Here is a 6,867-nt window from a genome sequence, read left to right as displayed (position 1 = left end):
GAATACAGTGAAAGAGAAATTACATTTTACCAATAAGAAAAAAAAAATGTAAATGGCAATGGGTTTCTCAAGAAAAACCATGGAGATAAGAAGGAATTAGTACAACATTTTTAAAGTGATGAAAATTAAGAACTATCAACCCAAAAGCCAATATCTGGCAAAATTACCCTTCAGGAATGAGGGGAACATGAAGATATTTCAGGTAAGGGGAACATTAGGGTACACTAGAGAATTCTATCAACTGCTGAAAGAAGAATTAAGATTACACATTAATTAAGTTTACACAATCTTTTCCAGAAAATGGAAGAGGGAGGAACACTCCCCAATTCATTTGATGAAAGTGATATTACTCTGATGCCAAAACCAGACCCAAAAAATGCAAAAAAGGAAAACTACAGACCAATATTTCTCATTAGTGCAACATCCTTAATAATACTAGCATAAGGAATTAAGCAATATATACAAAAGAATTAAATACCATAAATGGGGTACTTGGGTGGCCCAGTCATTAAACGTCTACCTTTGCCTCAGGTCATGATCCCAGTGTCCTGGGATCAAGCCCCAAATCAGGCTCCATGCTCAGCAGAGAGCCTGCTTCTCCCTCTCTAGCTCCCCTGTGCTTGCTATCTCTCTCTGTCATACATAAATAAAATCTTTAAAAATAAATCAAAAAAATAAACGTCGTAACTGTTTTAGTGTACTAGGACTGTGTACTAGTGTACTAGGACGAGAGTACCATAAACTGGATGGTTTTAAACAACAGAAATTTACTCTCATGGTTTTGGAGGCTAACATTCCAGACTCAAGGTGTCAGCAAGGTCATTCTCCCTCTGAAACTCTGGGCAGAATCTTGCCTTTCCTCTTCTTGGCTTTTGGTGATGGCCGTGATCCTTGTCCTTCCAATCCAGGTCTCTGTCATCACACAGTGTTCTGTGTGTCTCAGTCTTCATGTGGCTTTTTAATTTTCTAATGAGGACACCAGTCATACTGAATAAGGGAACTTGCATCTGGAACTTGTTTCTTAGATGTGACACAAAAGCACAAGCAGCAAAGGGAAATAAACACTGGACTGTACTGAGGTTTAAAATTTCTTTGTTGAAAACAATACCGTTAAGAGAGTGAAAAGACAACTGACAGAATGGGAGAAAATATTTTCCGATTGTATATCTAATAAGGGGCCAGTGTCCAGAATATATAAAGAATTACAACTCAATAATAATATGACAAAGAACCCAATTAAGAAATGGCAAAGGATCTGAACAGATTTTCTCCAAAGAAGATAGACAAATAGCAAACAGGCCCATGAAAAAAGGTATGCATTAGCGCACAATAGCGTTAGCTATCAGAGAAATACAGGTCAAAACCACTTCGCTCCCACGGGGGTGGCTGTAATTTAAAAAAGACCTTGAAAGGTGTTGGGGAGGATGTGAAGAAATTGAAATCCTCATATATTGCTAGGGAGAATGTAAAAAATTGTCCAAGCCCTTTAGAAAAGTTTGGCAGTGTCCCAAAGTTATACAGAAAGTTCACATATGACCCAATAATTCTGCTCCTAGGTATATACCCAAGAGAATTTAAAACTTATGTGCACACTAAAATGTGTACGTCTGTAATAGCATTATTCCTAATAGCCAAAAAGTGGGGGAAACCCAAAGTCTATCAACTGAGGCATGTATAAGCAAAATTCAATATATCCATAAAATGGAATACTATTCAGCCATAAGTAATGAGGTACGGATATATGCTAGAATACGGATAAAATTTGAAAACACTGTTAAGTAAAAAGAAGCCAGTCACAAAAGAACACATATTGTAAGATTATGTCATATGAAGTATCCAAATAAGCAAATCCATAGAGAGAGAGAACATAGTTGCTAGGGGCTGGGGGAAAAGGAATGGGGAGACTGCTAACAGATAAGGGGTTCTTTTTGGGGGTGGTGCTGAGTATCCTGGAATTAGATAGTTACGGCGGTTGTAAAATTTTATAAATACACTAGAGCTATTGTGTACTTTAAAATAAAATAATGTTTAAATAATAGTGATGACCCCAAATGCTGGTGAAGTTTCAGAGAAACTCGTACATTGGTGGTTTTAGGATATGGTGCAGCCACTCCGAAGAATGGTGGGCAGTTTCTTATAACACTGAATATGTAACTACCATACATCACAGCAATGTCATTCCTAGGCATTTATCCCTAGGGTAAATGAAATCCCTAGGATAAACGAAAACTTACATTCACAAAAAACCTGTAAAAACCTGTAAATGAATGTTTATAGGAGCTTATAATAGCCCAAAGCTGGAAATAGCCCAGAGGTTGTTAAGCGGGTGAATGGCTAAGCAAACTGTGTGGCACCATTCAAGTAAAAAGGAAGGGACTGACACATGCTGCAAGCTTGCTCAAGCTCGGGAGAATTGAGTTGCAGGAAAATAAGCCAATCCCCAAAGATTACGTGCTGTATGATTCTACTTACGGAATATTCTTGAAAAGACAAAAATATGGAGATGGAGAAGAGAATGGTGGTTAGCAGAGACAGGAAGGTGTGAAAACAGGAGGGAAGTAGGTGTAGCTATAAAAGGGCAACATGAAGGAACCCTACAGTATTGTTAATGTTTTATATCTTATACCAACGTATTTATCTTGCTTGTGATATTGCACTATAGTTTTGAAGATATTACCATCAGATGAAATGAGTAAAGAGTACATTACCTAGATTTCTTTGTATTATTTCTTAAATGATGAATTGAGTAAAGAGTACATTAACTAGATCTCTTTGTATTATTTCTAAAAACGGCATGTTTATCTACAATTATCAAATACTTTAAAAATTTAATTAAAAATAATAGAGCACAACAATAAGACCACTAAAACCTATTAGAATGGTAAAAATCCAGAACACTGACACCACCAAGTGCTGGGTGAGGATGTGGAGGAACAGAACTCTCATTCATTGCTGGTGGGAATGCAAAATGGCACACTTTGGAAGATAGTTTAATGGCTTCTACAGAACTAAAAATACTCTTACTGTACAACCCAGCAACTGGGCTCCTTGGTATCTACCCCAAGGAATTGAAAACTGATGTCCATACAGACACCTGCACATAAATGTTATAGCAGCTTTATTCATAATTGCCAAAGCTTGGAAGCAACTAAAAAGTTCTTTATTGGTGAATGGATAAATAAACAAACATTATTTGGAGCTAAAATTAAATGAGCTATAAAGCCATGAAAAGACAGAGGAAACTTAAATGTGATTAAGTGAGTGAAGCCAACCTGGAAAAGCTTCATACGATATGATTCCAACTATATGACATTCTAGGAGAAGACAAAACTATGGAGACAGAAAAGACCAGTGGTTGCCAGAGATTGAGGGGAGGGAGGAAAGAGTAGGCAGAGCACAGAGGACTTTTAGGGCAATGAAACTACTCTTTATGACACTTTAATAGTGAAAACCTATCATCATGCACTTGTCCAAACATACAGAATGTATGCCACCAAGAATGAATCCTAATGTAAACTATGGACTTGGAGGTCATAATGATACATCAATGAAAATTTATTGATTTTAACAAATGTACTATTTTGGTGGGGGAAATTGATAGTGGGGGAGACCATACATATGTGGGTATATATGGAAACTGCACCTTCCTCCTTAATTTTGTCTAAAACTGATCTAAAAAATAAAGTTTATTTTTAAAAAGGTAAAACCATTAAAGTACTAGAATAAAAAAGAGGAATTTTGTAAAATCTCAGAGAAAGGTCAGACATAAAACACAAAGGCACCCAAAGAAAAAACTGTGTAAATTTGATTTATAAAGGTTTTTGATTTCTACATGGAAAAAGCAAAATACAAATAATAAACTAGACAGAATATTTGTAAAACTATGACACAAAATTCCAATTTCCTTGTTACATTAAAAGGTTGTATGTATTACCAAGGAAAAGCAACCAGTAAAGAAATAAACATGAAGAAGCCATTTCCAGAAATAAAAATATAAATATAAAAAGATGTCCATGGTGCCTGGGTGGCTCAGTGGGTTAAAGCCTCTGCCTTCAGCCCTGGGATCCAGCTCTACGTAGGGCTCTCTGCTCAGCAGGGAGCCTGCTTCCCTTCCTCTCTCTCTGCCTGCCTCTCTGTCTACTTGTGATCTCTGTCAAATAAATAAATAAAATCTTAAAAAAAAAAAAAAGAAAAGAAAAAGAAAATATGCCTATATAATTTATTTTGAATAAAGGCATTAAGTGACTTGCTCATATTCATTCAACTAACTGTACAATCAGAACTTGAACCCTGGACCTATGACAACTCCACATTCATGCTCTTGTTTTAGTTTTAAATAAATTAAAAAAGAATCTTAAAAAAAAAAAAGCTGTCCAACCTCACTCATAATTAAAGAAATATACATTAAAACAACTAGATAATACTTTTCATCTAACAGATTGGCCAAAATATAAAAGTTTGTGTATGTAATGTGTGGATAGTCGAACTAATTATTTTGAAAATTGTTAAAAAAGAGTAAAATTTTATGTTTTTCCAGGACACACTGGACCCCTAGGGAACTGAATAATAGGGAGAGGAAGTTTCTCATTATAGACGTTCCAGCTAATAAGAAAGGAATGATACGGGGCGCCTGGGTGGCTCAGTGGGTTGAAGCCTCTGCCTTCAGCTCAGGTCATGATCTCAGGGTCCTGGGATTGAGTCCCGCATCAGGCTCTCTGGTCAGCCGGGAGCCTGCTTCCCTCTCTCTCTGCCTGTCTCTCTGCCTACTTGTGATCTCTCTGTCAAATAAATAAATAAAATCTTAAAGAAAAAAAGGAATGATATGTCCATTTTGCAACACCTGATCAATAATCTATCTAGGTAATGAACATCAAAGGCTGCTCTATAAATACAAAAATAAACACAACCAGATGATCTACACTATCTTGACCAAAAAATGAGATAAACTTGAGTCTGATAAAGCCTCTCCAGATCCAACTATCAATTTACAGAAAATATGGAGGACAGGAAACCATACTAAATCGCATTATGGAGATACAATCAGCAAAATTCATAGGTGTAAAACTATAGGTCAAATGACCAATTTTTTGGATAAATAAGCTTCAAGGGGGAGAAAAGGTGGAAGAAACTCTTTAGATTAAAAAACTTATGTGTCAAATCAATAAATCTCAATGTGTGAATTTTATTTGGATCTTCGCTTCATACATACTCAATAGTAGACAGCTGGAAATTTGAACAATGACTGGCCATTTGATGACAAAGAATAATTAAATTTGTATGTGTGGTGATATTGGGGTTGTTTTTTAAAAAAACTTAAAAGCTTCAAACTATAATCTTTATAAATGAAATGAAAAAGTATCTGGGATTTAATTCAACATGAAATAGGGGAGAGGGGGAAGGATGAGGGTTTAGGTGAAACAAGACAGGTCATTAGTAGATCATTGTTGAAACTGGACATTAGGTACATAGATCTATTACATTAATCTGTTTACTTTTTCACGTTTGAAATCTTCCACAGTAAAATTGATTTAAAAAAATAGGACACACACACACAAAATGAAAAAAAAAAAAAAACCCACAGGAAACAGTAAAGAGTGCTATTGTGAAACAAAAACTATGTGGTCTTTTTCATGATATAGCTAATTGTGGAAGAATTGTCTTCAATCCCTGCTACTCTTTCAGTCTCCATGTCTAAGCAATCACCAAATACTGCTGATTCTACCTCTAAACTAACACTTCCTTCGAACTAGTCCAAGCCTAATTTGGCCTTTGCCTAGTACGCTGTTACTTTTGTCTGCCTCCAAAACTGCAGCCAAAGTGTTTTTTTTTTAAAACACCAATTTGATCATTCCCATATTTTGCTTAAAATCCACAAACGCAGGGACGCCTGGGTGGCTCAGTTGGTTGGGCAGCTGCCTTCGGCTCAGGTCATGATCCCAGCGTCCTGGGATCGAGTCCCACATCAGGCTCCTTGCTCGGCGGGGAGCCTGCTTCTCCCTCTGACTCTGCCTGCCATTCTGTCTGCCTGTGCTCACGCTCTCTCCCTCTCTCTCTCTGATAAATAAATAAAATCTTAAAAAAAAAAATCCACAAACGCTTCTCATCGATCATAGATAGGATAACAGCTAGCACCGTCAATATATATACATTTTAAGGCCTTGCACAATCTATTCCAATCCTGGGTACCTCACCAGCTCCATCTTGAGATGTTTTACCTTATGTTTCTACACTCCAACTACTTCCTATTTTTTGAACTTGCCATACTCATTCCCAACTCAGAGCATCACACTTGCTGTTCCCTCTGCTGGGAATGCCACCTTCCCCTACATGCACCCTGATCCTTCAGATACTACCAGAAATGCTGCCTTCTCGGGACAGCTTTCCCATTGTTTTCCGTCTAGGTGAGGTCAAGCTTCTCACAGCTTCATAACAACTTGTCGCAACTGAAATTTAAAAATTAGCAAAGTTATTTATTTAATGTGTGTCTTTCCTCCTGTAATACAATCTCATAGAGAGAAGAAACAGGTCTTACTATATCCCCAAAGCCTAGCATTTTTTCTGCACATAGTATAAAAGGACAATAAATCTCTACTAAACTATAAATGGCTGGTTTGATGAATGAAAGAACAAACAAATTTAAACACAATATGGGTCAAATCATGAAAGAGAATTACATGCACCATAAGCACAATATTACACAGTTAACCTTAATCGTGTTAGTCATATTCCTCACAAAAGACTTGCAAAACTTCAAAGTATATGTATAGAAACAGACAAAAATAGGAATTAGGTGAGAATGACTACATTACAAGTCTAAGTTACAGTAACTCACTGATACTCCAAAAGTATTTAACAACAAACAAACAG

The sequence above is a fragment of the Mustela putorius genome, unplaced genomic scaffold, assembly GCF_011764305.1.
Source record: "Mustela putorius furo isolate JIRA1106 unplaced genomic scaffold, ASM1176430v1.1 tig00003896_pilon_pilon_pilon, whole genome shotgun sequence".
Taxonomy (NCBI): domain Eukaryota; kingdom Metazoa; phylum Chordata; class Mammalia; order Carnivora; family Mustelidae; genus Mustela; species Mustela putorius.
The sequence above is the reverse complement of the archived record's forward strand: the minus strand, read 5'-3'. Positions refer to the sequence as shown.